Here is a 14,191-nt window from a genome sequence, read left to right as displayed (position 1 = left end):
TGTGGTAGAAGATGCAAACACTCAGAATGTCATTAAAAAAAAGAAAAAGGGCCAGGCATGGTGGCTCATGCCTGTAATCCCAGCACTTTGGGAGGCTGAGGCGGGCAGGTCACCTGAGGTCAGGAGTTCAAGACCAGCCTGGCAAACGTGGTGACAACCTGTCACTACAAAAATACAAAAAAATTAGCCAATCCCAGCTACTCGGGAGGCTGAGGTGGAAGAATCACCTAAACCCAGGAGGCGGAGGTTGCAGTGAGCCGAGATCGTGCCATTGCACTCCAGCCTGGGAGACAGAGGGAGACTCTGTCTCAAAAAAAAAAAAAAAAAAGGAAAAAAAAAAACAAACAGAACAGGAGATACTGCATGAATCTTGATGGCCAACATCATTGCTTCAGAAAAAAGAGCACTCTGTACAGCCCATGATGTCCAGCAATGGGCAGAGAGGCATCCTTTTCAGAGTCATAATTTGGCACAGAAGTGGAACAGGCAATTCAAACGCTGGTTGTCTAAAATGGGGGAGGTGAAAGCAGAAGGGCTGGTGATAGAGTTTGGATCTGTATCTCCACCAAATTGTGTGTTGAATTGTAATCCCCAGTGTTGGAGCTGGGGCCTGGTGGGAGGCAATTGGATCATGGGGGCAGGTTTCCCATGGATGGTTTAGCACTATTCTCTTTGGTATTGTACTCACGATAGTAAGTGAGTTCTTGTGAGATCTGGTCATTTAAAAGTGTGTTGGGCCGGGCGTGGTGGCTCACGCCTGTAATCCCAGCATTTTGAAAGGCTGAGGTGGGTGGATCACCTGAGGTCAGGAGTTCAAGACCAGCCTGGCCAATATGGCAAAACCCCGTCTCTAGTAAAAATACAAAAAGTAGCCAGCGTGGTCATGGGCGCCTGTAATCCCAGCGACTTGGGAGGCTGAGGCAGGAGAATCACTTGAGCTCAGGAGGCAGAGGTTGCAGTGAGCCAAGATCACACTATTGCACTCCAGCTTGGATGACAGGGCAAGACTTTATCTCAAAAAAAAAAAAAAAAAAAAGTGCACAGCACCTCCCCCAGTCATTCTCTCTGGCTCCTGCTCCTGCCATGTAAGAGAACCTCTGCTCCTTCATCTTCTGCCATGATTGGAAGCTTCCTGAGGCCTCACCAGAAGCAGAAGCTGCTATGCTTCCCGTACAGTCTGCAGAACAGTGAGCCAATTCAACCTCTTTCCTTGTAAATTACACAATCCCATTGCTTCTCAGCCTTTTGGCTAAGATCAAGTATAAATTACCCACTCTCAGATATTTCTTTATAGCAATGCAAGAATGAACTAATATAGCTGGCTTGCACACTTTGTGAGTGTGCACTCATACTTAGCATGAGTGGTCTAAAGGAGTGGCCTTCCAGATTTTTCTCCATTTTTTTGGTTGATCTGGGGAAGAGGGGGTGGGGAGGATGCTGACATGACCATGAAATTTTTTTTTTTCCCGAGACGGAGTCTTGCTTTGTCACCCAGGCTGCAGTGCAGTGGTGCAATCTCAGCTCACTGCAACCTCTGCCTCCCAGGTTCAAGCAATTCTCCTGTCTCTTCCTCCAGAGTAGGTGGGATTACAGGCACATGCCACCAGGCCCAGCTAATTTTTGTATTTTTAGTAGAGATGGGGTTTCACCATGTTGGCCAGGTTGGTCTCAAACTACTGACCTCATGATCCACCCACCTCAGCCTCCCGAAGTGCTGGGATTACAGGTGTGAACCACCGCACCCAGCCCAATGAACAGTTCTTGAATGAATGAGACAGTGAAGAAGACTACCAGAACAAGAGCAGATCAAAGGTGAATAAGTGAGTAGTAGCGTAGTAGCTTCTGATTAATCCTCATCAGCAACCAACATAACCCAGGGCTTATAGATTTCTCTATGTAATATGCTACACACACGTCTATGGAGAGAGAGAGAGAGAAGCACATCAGTCAACCAATTTTCAAAAGTTACTGTAAATGTGCTGTGTTGGTCTTGTATTACAGTCTTTAGATTACACTACTATTTTATTTCAAACAGGACTGGTAGAAACTTCTTCATGCCTTTGCAACCAAAGGTCTTCAGTCCTATAAAACTGATCACCTTGTTCCTTGACCAAGTACCAACCTTAGAAAGTTATGCAGCAAACACCATCTGACTTAGATTAGTTGAAAAGTAACTGGATCAATCCCCCTTTACCCCAAACATCTAAACGGAACAATTTTCTTTTCTTCGGGAAGCAGCGTAATCCTCAAACTGCAGAGCCACTTGGCGATGAAGCCAGGATCTCAGTGCATTTGATAACTTAATGCAACTTTTTACTAGCACTTAAAACTCAGATATGAAATCTATACTTGATCTTTTCTGCTTGGAATTGGCCAGATTAGTGGTTCTGCCCCGGCATACAACAAAAGGCTCTCAGAAACACTCAGGGTCGCTAACCAATCAGGAGGACCAACAGAGTTCGACAAACAGACAAGAGGGAGAAGGGCACCGCCTTCCACCCCACCCGCTTAGACAGCCTTTCAACTCTGCCCACTTTGAGGATGTGTAGGATGATCCAGGTAATCATGACACCTACCTTAACTTCAAGGTAGAAATTAAGGCTTGAGGGCACTTATTTGGTGCCTTATTCAGTTAATTGGAAGATTATATGGTAATTTCACTGCTCATAATAATTAAACCTGTTTTTTCACTTTAGGGATGATAATGACATTTGGAGAGTAGCACTATAAACGTCAAACATCTATTTTGGAGATGATTGGATTTAGGAGCAGGACAGGTTTGCTGTACACTTGACCGAACATGCTTTGCTCCCCAAAGCAGCAAAAAAGCCACAGCCTGGAAGTTTCTAAAACTTGAAGCAGATGTAAGTGGCAAATCCAAAAAGCTGTGCCCAGAGAACAGGTCGGGTGACCGGCTGTATCTATTCCAGCCTCCCCATTGGCTCGGTGGAGGACTTCGGACAGGTCTCTCAGTTTCCCCTTCTTTGGTTTCACCTTAGAATGAGGGGAAGTCACAGCATTTCTTCCTTTGTATTTCACAGAAACACAGTCAGCAAATGTAAAGAAATACGGGCACCCACAAGGTGATTATGCTGGCCTGGTCTCAAGCTTCATATTCATCCTTAATTGATTCCCAGGCACACTCGCCAGTGACCTGGCTCCACTTCACCGAATGGCCCCAAGGGTCCACGCTTTCTTAATTCTCCTGTGGACCCTTTATTCACTCCCCCTCATCCTTCCTTTGCTGACAGTGGTTGCTTCTGACTGCCCCAATCTTTTTTTCTTTCTCTCTTTTTTTTTTTTTTTTTTTGAGATGTAGTCTTGCTCTGTTGCCCAGGCTGGAGTGCTGTGGTGAGATCTCAGCTCACTGCAACCTCTGCCTCCCCAGTTCAAGCGATTCTCCTGCCTTGGCCTCCCAAGTAGCTAGGATTACAGGCATGTGCCACCATGCCTGGCTAAGTTTTTTTTGTATTTTTAGTACAGATGGAGTTTCACCATGTTGACCAGGCTGGTCTCTAACTCCCAACCTCAAATGATCCACCTGCCTTGGCCTCCCAAAGTGCTAGGATTACAGGCAAGAGCTACCGAGCCTGGCCTCAATCTTATGCTTACTATTCTTAATCTGTTGCCTCATTTTATAGCCACAGCTCAGGTGACAGCTGAGGGATTACCTTCATCTGTCTCTGAGCCTCTAAGACTTCTATTTTCTTCACCACTCTCCAGGAATCCTTTTTTCTAGCTCTTGGTTGCTGGCCATCTCCTGGACGGTTCAGTTGAAAATCTGACCTCCAGTTCATTGGTGCATCTACAATCAATCCTCATTACCTGCAGATTCTGTAGCTGCAAATTCAACTGCTTGATAATGTTTCTTTATAGCCCCTAAATCAATCCCAGCGGGGCTTTCCTGGATGTGCACCAAGTGCTGAAGAGGTTGAATGGCTGATATGCACGGTCCCAGCAGAGCTCCATCGAGGAACCTCTGCCTTTTGGTTTCCGCTCTTATACCATAAATGAATGCCCTTTTCTTGGTCGTTTTGGGGTTTTTTTGAGACAGAGTCTCACTCTGTCAACCAAGCTGGAGTGCAGTGGCGTGATTGCAACCTCTGCCTCTCAGGTTCAAGCAATTCTCCTGCCTCAGCCTCCTGAGTAGCTGGGACTACAGGCATGTGTCACCACACCCAGCCAATTTTTGTTTTTTAGTAGAGATGGGGTTTCACCATATTGGCCAGGTTGGTCTCAAACTCCTGACCTCAAGGTGATCCACCTGCCTTGGCCTCCCAAAGTGCTGGGATTACAGGTGTGAGCCACCATGCCCAGCCAGGGTTCTCTTAAATGTAATGGAAAGAGGAGAATTGGAATGGCAGAGAGAGAGAACTAGGACCCTGCATGAATGAATCAAGTTGACTTGGAGAGAAACTGTATTTATAGGAAAGTTAAGGCTCTGAGTTTGAAGGCCAAGCAGGGTGGGGGTGAGCAAAGCCGTGAGAAGGAAAGCAGGGCTTCAAAAAGCAGCTGCTCCTTCTTGATAGATGCAGAGAGGAAACAGGAAAGACCGCGGGCCATGCAGTGTTATTTATAGCGCTTGAAAAACTTGGCGCTTAGAGTCCCAAGGCCTCCAGCTAGTGATCCAGAGATGCCATTAGAGGGCAAAAGCACTCGCTGCTCCCTCATTTGTCACCAAGAAGACCTGGTATGGCCCTGGTTTTAAGGGCAATTTAGTCAATTGCTTATTGTATATCACGAGATGAACGCTGGGAGAGAGGAAACGCAGGGTCTGTAGGGAGAGGGCAAAAACAGCTACATCTGACCCACCCCAGAGACGAGGAAGGCTTCCAGGTGGGAGGTGATGCCAGGAGGTAACCAGGTGGAAATCACCCTCAAGTAGCAGAGACAGGTGTGCAAAAGCTCAGAGGGAGCTTCTCCAGGATCAGCAGAGCTCGATTGTAGGGTGTGAGGCTGTCACAGAGGCTGGAGAAATAAGCAGTGCCTTGCTAAGAAGTCTGAATTTTAACCTGAAGGGACATTAGAGTTACTGCAGGCTGGTAAGCAGGGGAGTGATGTTGGTTGGATTGCAATGCAGGGAAACCCTGGGTTGGCCTGCATCTGATGGACTGGAGGGACCCTTGAAGAAATAAGGGTACAGGCAGTCCTCCGGAGTAGAAATGAGGAAGGTGCCACCTGAGACCACAGCAGTGGGGAAGAGTGTGAGAGGGATGAAAATTGAGATGAATTCATGGGTGTTTGGCCTGTGCAGTCTCACAGGGCCCCATGCTGAGAGGGACCCTGAGCTTGGCTTAATGCTTTGCTGTTACCGTCTTAAAATTCCTCCTCATTTTATGTTTGAGTCTATGTTTTGTTTTGTTTTGAGAAAGAGTCTCGCTCTGTCACCCAGGCTGGAGTGCACTGGCACCATCTCAGCTCACTGCGACCTCCACCTCCCAGGCTCAAGTGATTCTCCTGCCTCAGCCTCCCAAGTAGCTGGGACTACAGCCACCTGCCAGCACGCCTGGTTAATTTTTGTATTTTTAGTAGAGAGTGGGTTTCACCATATTGGCCAGGCTGGTCTTGAACTCCTGACCTCAAGTGATCTGCCCACCTCGGCCTCCCAAAATGCTGGGATTACAGACGTGAGCCACTGCACCCAGTCTGAATCTATGTTTTATCAGTGAAATCCAACGGGGCTAGAACATGTGCATGGGCAGATGAGACACCAACAATAAGAGTTACCCCCGTCCCTTGCCACTGCACTCCCCATGGCGTGTCTGCCGTGCCCTGAGCATAGAATCTTGGGGGGCCCACAGTGCATGGGAGTCCAGCAAGGCTCCAAGTGAGCATAAGGGAAGCCTACTATGTCCACAACGGAGTCCGCGAGACATGCTGACAGCACCAAGAGGTCACACTTTCTCTTATTATAGAATCAGAATTGAAAACCAAGTCAATGGCATTCTAAGAAACAGGAACAAACAAGGAACACTCTCCCAGCCTTTTCTACCCATCTGATTCCCTGTAGTAGCCAGCCACTTCCACTGGAAATGATGACACAGGAGAAGCAAAGATAGCAGAGTCATAGTTATTTTTCCTTTCAGTTCTTCCTTACACATCAGTAAGCCAAAGGTAGAGAGTGGTGGTAGATTGTATGGGTGTGAAAAAGTGAAATAAAAACAGCTGAATGGCGAATGTGGTGGCTCATGTCTGTAATCCCGCATTTTGGGAGGCTGAGGTGGGTGGATCACAAGGTCAGGAGTTCGAGACCAGCCTGGCCAACATGGCGAAACCCCGAGTCTATTAAAAATACAAAAATTAGCGGGTATGTTGGCGGGCTCCTGTAATCCCAGCTACTCAGGACGCTGAAGGCAGGAGAATGGCCTGAACCCGGGAGGCAGAGGTTGCAGTGAGCCGAGATCTCACCACTGCACTCCAGCCTGGGCAAGAGAGCAAGACTCTGTCTCAGGGAAAAAAACAAAAACAAACAAACAAACAAACAAAAACAGCTGAATTAGTTTCCTGCAATATCTCACTGTTTCTGTGAGGCAAAAAAATCCCACATGCAAAGTAAAAATTATGTCATTTCTGTGATTCCACATTTAAGTCCAATGTTCCTGTTGAAATCTGGCATTGCACAATATAAAGAGGAACAGTATAATCCATGCTGGTAATTTAAAATGTTAATTTTTTTTTTTTTTTTTACTTAGAAGGACATTAAATAACAAATGAAAGCATCATGATAAATTGAGACACAGAGACCACAGAAGAAAGAAAATGCTGTATATGTTAATACTTCAGCAGTGCTTTTCCTCTGATTTTTGAATAAGGGGGCCCATGTTTTCATCTTGCACTGGACCTTGCAAATTCTGCAGCTGGTCCTGACTGTCAAGAGAGGGATTTAGCCATCAAATCAGCAGGGGTTGGTTGTGGGGATGTGGGGTACAGGAAGATAGAGGATTTAGGCATGGCTGCAGGGTTTTAAACTGGTGGGACGGTTGGCTGGGAAATCTAGGAAATCCAGCATTGAAGGACAAGCTTTGTGAATCTGTTGTGGATGGGCTGAGCCTGCAGTGGCCATGGGGCATCCTGCCTGGGAGGAGGGCGAGCAGCAATTCATCAGCATAGGTGGTGACTGAGGCTCAGGAGGGGCTACTGAGGCAGGAACTGTTGGCAGGGATGCTGGGGAAGGCAGACATTTAGGAGATGGGACAACAGCTGGGTATGGTGGCTCACACCTGTAATCCCAGCTACTCAGGAGGCTGAGACAGGAGGATAGCTCGAGTCCAGGAGTTCAAGATCAGCCTGCACAACATAGCGAGACCCCCTTTCCCCCCCACAAAAAAAAAATAATGCAAAGTAAAAATACAGAAAAGAGATGGGACAACAAAGAAGGCCTCATAAAAGAGATGGAGAGGAAGGGGACAGGAGGAAAGGGGAGAGGGAAGGTGACAGCCAGAGGCAGGCATGAGAGTTTCCCTAGAATGGAGTTTTATTATCTCAAGTGACCATGAGCAAACTACTGAACCTGTCTGTGCTGCAGACATCATGGATAAAACGAAGACGAAATGAAGACAATAACAACAGCACTTATGGTCAGGGCAGTAGTGGTGAAGATTCAATGAAGAGTTTATATGGGAAGGGCTCAGAATGCTGCTGTATTAAATGCCTCAGGTTGCTATAACAAGGTACCACAAGCTGGGTGGCTTAGAACTACAGAAATGCATCGTCTCACACCTGCAGGCCAGAAGGCTGAGATGAAGGCGTTCTCAGGGCCATGCTCCCTCTGAAGATGCTAGGGAAGGATCTCCCTCCCAGCTTCTGCCAGCTCCTTAGCTTGTGGCAGCAGAAGTCCAATCTTCAAGTGGCCTTCTCCCTGTGTGCATCTGTGTCCAAATTTCCCCTTTCCATATCTATAGCTATATCTATATCTACACACACACACATACACATATATGTAGTGTGTGTGTGTGTGTGTATATATATATATATATATATATATATATATATATTTATTTATTTATTTATTTTGAGACAGAATCCTGCTCTGTCACCCAGGCTGGAGTGCAGTGGTGCAGTCTTGGCTAACTGCCACTTCCGCCTCCCGGGTTCAAGCAATTATACTGCCTCAGCCTCCTGAGTAGCTGGGATTACAGGTGCCCGCCACTATGCCCAGCTAATTTTTTTGTATTTTTAGTAGACACAGGTTTCACCATGTTGGCCAGGCTGGTCTTGAACTCCTGACCTCAAGTGATCCACCCGCCTCGGCCTCCCAAACTGCCAAGATTACAGGTGTGAGCCACCGCGCCTGGCCTATTTATTGTTTTTTAAAGATGGGAGTCTTGCTATGTTGGCCAGGTTGGTTTTGGACCTTGGCCTCAAGTGATCCTCCTGCCTCAGCTTCCCAAAGTGCTAGGATTACAGGCATGAGCCACTGTGCCCGGCCTATTTTATTTATTATCTTTTTAATAGAGATGGGAGTCTCCCTATGTTGGCCAGTTTGGTCTTGAACCTCGGCCTCAAGTGATCCTCTTGCCTCAGCCTCCCAAAGTGCTAGGATTACAGGCATGAGCCGCTGCACCTGGCCAATTTCCCCTTTCCATAAGGACACCCATTATACTGGATAAAGCCCACTCTATCAACCTCATTTTAATTTGACTACCTTTGTAATGACTATCTCCAAATATGTCACGTTTTGAGGTACTGGGGGTCAGGACTCCAAGAAGTCTTTTGTGGGAGAGGGGATGCAATTCAACCCACAATAGTGCCCTGCTCTGTTAAATGTTCACCTTTATGAATAAGACGACCTCCATGAGTTGTTTTCTTCAAAGGTATGAGGCAGAGACCAGTGAGGGACAACCTGAGGGTGGGGAACCTAAATTTTCATGGCCACAGTCTCCAAAACAACCTGATGTTTCTCCCACAGCACTTAGCAGCCCAGGTGAAGGTAAATACAAGAAGGAGAGGGAACAAAGATGAGGGAGAGACACATCCTGATAACGCGCCAAAGATAACCACAGGCAGGAATACTGATGGCAACGAGGCAGACGGGGAACACTGCCCATTGCTCTGCCTGCCTCACTTTTGTTCAGGGGCCACCAGGAGGCCTGAGGTCCCAGGTGGACAGAAATCACCACGATCCCCGCTTGGCCCCAACCAACATACGCACAGGAGGCAAACCAACTTTTGATCATTTATTGAAACAAATAAGAGGTTAATCTCTGGGTAAAAAGGCCTTGTTTGCCAGCAGCTCAGGGGATGCCTTCAAGCTGACAGGCCCTAGTGCACTTTGAAGTAGGAAGCATCACATGGGTTCTGGAGATAAGCAATAGATAAACAACGGGAGTTACCAGAAGTGTCGAGCCAGGCATCACCTTAATGGAAATTATTCCTGGAGCTAATGTGGAAGTCAGTAATCCCAAGAGAAAAGACAGAGGTGGACATGGTGGCTCATGCCTGTCATCTGAACACTTCGGGAGGCCGAGGTGGGAGGATCCCTTGAAGCCAAGAGTTCAAGATCAGCCTGGGCAACAGAGTGAGACCTCGTCTCTAGAAAAACTAAAATAAATAAAATAAATTAGCCAGGTGCAGTGATACACACCTATAGTCCCAGCTACTCAGGAGGCTAAGGCAGGAGGATTGCTTGAGCCCAGGAGGTCAAGGCTGCAGTGACCTATGATCACATCACTGCACTCCAGCCTGGGCCACAGAGCAAGACCCTGTCTCTAAAAGTAAGAAAACAGAAGACAGATGAAGCAAAGTGGGCCAAAACTTAGAAAAAGGGAATTGCTCTGTTTTAGATGAAGGATTGCGAAACAAAATTTTCAAGAGCAGCAGTGAAAGACCTGTCTACCACAGTGTAGCCCTCAGCAAAACCACAAGTGGGCAGACTCTGACTCTCCCACGCCCCTCTCGCTAACCCCAAACCCCTTCTAGATAGAATGTTCTCCTTCCTCTTCATCCTAATGCCAGGAGCAAGTTTGGTGGTGCGTTCCCCACACCTGCCCCCTTTGCCAAAGCTCCAGGTTCCAGAGCCTTCCTTTCTTTCTTCTCTTCTGCTTTAAGGCTTGCTTACCCTGAGTTCAAGACCCTTACAACCTTGTTAGATAAATGGCTATGTAAGATGATCGGTTAATCAGAGCGAGTATGGCTGATGATGGCTTCTGCAATATAATGCAATGAACCCGCACCCACCTTCACTGAACGATCAGCATTCACTTTGGTGTAATGGGATAAACCATCAGCATGTCCCTCCTGATGCGATGCACAGAGAACATGACACCATTGTGTGATAATCCCACCCCAAATGCATAAGAATATCACCGCCAAGAAACATCAGCCAAATCCAAAGTAAGGGACAATCTATCAAATAACCATCTTGCGTTCTTCAAGAATGTAAATACCATGAAAGGTAAAGAAAAACTGAGGAGCTGTTCCAGGCTAAAAGGGACCTACAGAGACACAGCAACTGAAAATAATGCATGATCTGGGATGATAGTTTGCTCCAATGTACATCATTGGGTTAACTGTTGAAATCTGAATGAGGTCCATACATTAGAAAACCGTATTGTAGCAGGGTTAGTTTCCTGATTTTGATATTGCCTTGGTTATATAAGACAAAGTCCGTGTTATTAAGGAATACACAGGAATATTTAGGGGTAAAAGATAACTCATCTGCCACTTTGAAAATAATAAAGCAAATGGGGTAAAATGGTAGCACTGGGGAATCTTAGCGAAGGGTATAAATGATGTCTTTGTACTATTCTTGCAACGCTTCTGTGTCTGGAAAAATAATAATAAATATTACATATTTGATAACTAAATGAATGAAAAAGTGTGCAAGGTTTCTGCAGGTGTCAACCTTGGCGATACAATAGGATGATCTCAGAAGCTCTGCATGAATATCAGTGCCCAGGCCCCAACCCAGAGATTCATAGTCAGTTAGCTGGGGGTGAAACTCCAGACATCGGCACGTGTGAAACATACCCCAAGGTCATTCTAGTGTGAATCCAGAATAATAAGAAGCAAGCTTCGCCTTTAGTGTCATTGGGTGACAGGAAAGTTCTAGGCTGGGGACTTTCTGAGCCCCCCATGTCTGCTTGGTTTGAGATCTGATCTTGGGGGCAGCATGGTGACTCAAAACAGGAGCACAGTTGTGGGTCCAGTCTTGGTCCTTCCTCTAATAAGATGGGAGACATTGGGTGGGTCAGATCCCTTGCCTGTGCCAAGCCTGAGTTTTCTCAGCTGTGGAATGAGGTTAACCAGGAAGTGCCTCAGAGGCCAATGTGCATTCAAGGAAGAAGATGCCCAGCTCAGATATGGTGTAGCTGTGTCCCCACCCAAATCCCTAATTGTAGTTCCCATAATCACCACACGTTGTGGGAGGGACCTAGTGGGAGGTAACTAAATCATGGGGTGGGTCTTTCTCCTGCTGTTCTCATGACATTGAATAAGTCTCACAAGATCTAATTCTTTTTTTCTTTTTTTGAGACCGAGTCTCACTCTGTTGCCCAGGCTGGAGTGCAGTGGTGTGATCTCAGCTCACTGCAACCTCCACCTCCTGGGTTTAAGCAATTTTCATGCCTCAGCCTCCCGAGAATCTGGGACAACAGGCATGAGCCATCATACCTGGCTAATTTTTGTATTTTTATTAGAGATGGGGTTTCAACATGTTGGCCAGGCTGGTCTCAAACTCCTGATCTCAGGTGATCCACCCACCTTGGCTTCCCAAAGTGCTGTGATTAGAGATGTGAGTCACTGTGCCCTGCCTGATCTAATGGTTTTATAAAGGGGAGCTCCCCTGCACAACTCTCTTGCCTGCTGCCATGTAAGATGTGACTTTGTTCCTCCTCCACCTTCTGCCATAATCATGAGGCCTACCCAGTCATGTGGATCTGTGAGTCCATTAAACCTCTTTTTCTCTATAAATTACCCAGTCTCAGGTATGTCTTTATTAGCATAGTGAGAAAGGACTAATAGAGTAACCCTTACACCCCCGGACCCCAAAATGGAGTTACCACAGGATGGCAGTCTGAAATCCTTGTGACGTCCAGCTGGCAGAAAGGAATTTGGATGAGTAGGGCTGGCCAACTTCTGGTATTGCTGATGGGTCCTGCCATTGTGTGGGTGACTCCTTGCACCCCTGGCCCTTCATAGGACTAAATTCTGGGAGGGTTCTTGGGAAAGGGGCTAGAGAAGGCAAGAGGACACCAATCTTCTTCCAGGCAGTAGGAAGGCAAGCTGGAGAGGCCAAGCTCCCAAGTAAATGCAGGCACCTCCACTGGCCCCTTTGTGAGGCACGCTTGACCTGGGTTTTACGGAAAGAAAGTGCCCTCACCAAACGGTGTGAAACAATGCCCCAGGCTCCACACCTGATCCCAGGTGCCCCCCTCTGTCCTGCCCTAGACTCACCTAAAGCTTTACTGCCCAGAGTCATGGCCTCAGGCCACACATGGCTACTGGCCACTTGAGATGTGGCCGTCTCAGTTGAGATATGCTGTTAGTGTGAAATATACACTAGATTTCCAAGCCTTCATAAGCAAAAAGAAAAACATAAAATATCTCATTAAGAATTTTTAAGTATTCATTAGTGTTGAAATAATAATATTTTGAATATATTGGTTAAATAAAGTTTACTAGGATTATTCATTTCACCCCTTTTACTTTTTCTAATGTGGTGACTAAATTATTTAATATTACACATGTGGATTACATTATATTTCTATTGGATAGCTCTGTTCTAAAGTCTGCACATTGTCCTTTTGTGGCTTATTTCCTTGATAATTTTATTAAAATTAAATTGGGGGGCCAGGTGCAGTGACTCACATCTGTAATCTCAGCATTTTGGGAGGCTGAGGCAGGTGGGTCACCTGAGGTCAGGAGTTCGAGACCAGCCTGGCCAACATGGTGAAATCCTGTCTCTACTTAAAAATACAAAAATTAGCCGGGCGTAGGGGTGCGTGACTATAATCCCAGCTACGTGGGAGGCTGAGGTAGGAGAATCACTTGAATCCTGGAGACAGAAGTAGCAGTGAGCCGAAATCACGCCACTGCACTCCAGCCTGGGGGACGAGAGTGAAAATCTATCTCTAAATAAATAAATAAATAAATAGAAAAACAAAATTGAGGGCTGGGCACGGTGGCTCATGCCTGTAATCCCAGCACTTTGGGAGGCCGAGGCAGGAGGATTACCTGAGGTCAGGAGTTCGAGACCAGCCTGGCCAGCATGGTGAAATCCCGTCTCTACTAAAAATACAAAAATTAGCTGGGCGTTGTGGTGGGTGCCTGAAATCCCAGGTACTCTGGAGGCTGAGGCAGGAGAATCACTTGAACCCGGGAGGCGAGGTTGCAGTGAGCTCAGATTGCACCAAGGTGCTCCAGCCTGGGCGACAGAGTGAGACCCTATCTCAAAAAATAAAGAAAGAAATAAAAATAAATTGAGGAAGGACTGAGCATGCAAAATAGGATCAGCCTTTGACCCTGAATACCCTGCAGTGAGAATTTCCCTGTGGTTCTCAGGCTTCTGTAATTCCAGCAAATACACTCTTTCCTCAGGTTCACTAAAATGCAGATATTGTGAGATAATGCTCATTTCTAACAGCTTGCTTGAATAATAATAATGATCATTACAGTAATTTACAACTTAATAGTCAATACTGCCTTTTTAACCCTGTCTGTGAGACTGAATCGTAAACGTGACATTCTTTGAAGTAAAGCTCTCAATTAATATACCAGACTGCATAAACGCTAATAACTTACCTTTCCATGGAAAGAGAATATGTGGGTATTCTCTTTGAAGACAAATGGTGGAGAGTAGACTCTCATCAAAGTCCATCTGGCAGTAATGAGTTGCATTCGGGAAGGTTCCAGAAGGTTCTGTGGAAGGCTGCAGTTTGGGATTGGTTCTCAGGTGTCTGTCTAACTGCTTTCTAAGGATGAAGACTCCTGGTTCATGCTTTAGCTCCACCCACAGGAGCAACAGACTAAGACATTCCTCCACATAATAACAGACCCAGGCAGTGCAGAGCCATGTGGGGAGTCTTATCTGTCCTGTTGTCCACAGTCTGGTTTTATCTTAGATCCAGCCTGGTGCAATTCATGTTGTGTATTGGCACTCCACTTAAGTTTCCTGTTTGTAAAAAGCCTCTTTCATTCGGTGATTCCTCAGGGCTTTAGGGGAACTTTCTGGAAACCAGGAAGAAGGAAATAA

This window comes from Gorilla gorilla, chromosome 3, assembly GCF_029281585.2.
Source record: "Gorilla gorilla gorilla isolate KB3781 chromosome 3, NHGRI_mGorGor1-v2.1_pri, whole genome shotgun sequence".
In the NCBI taxonomy this organism is placed as follows: domain Eukaryota; kingdom Metazoa; phylum Chordata; class Mammalia; order Primates; family Hominidae; genus Gorilla; species Gorilla gorilla.
This window is presented reverse-complemented; position numbering follows the sequence as displayed.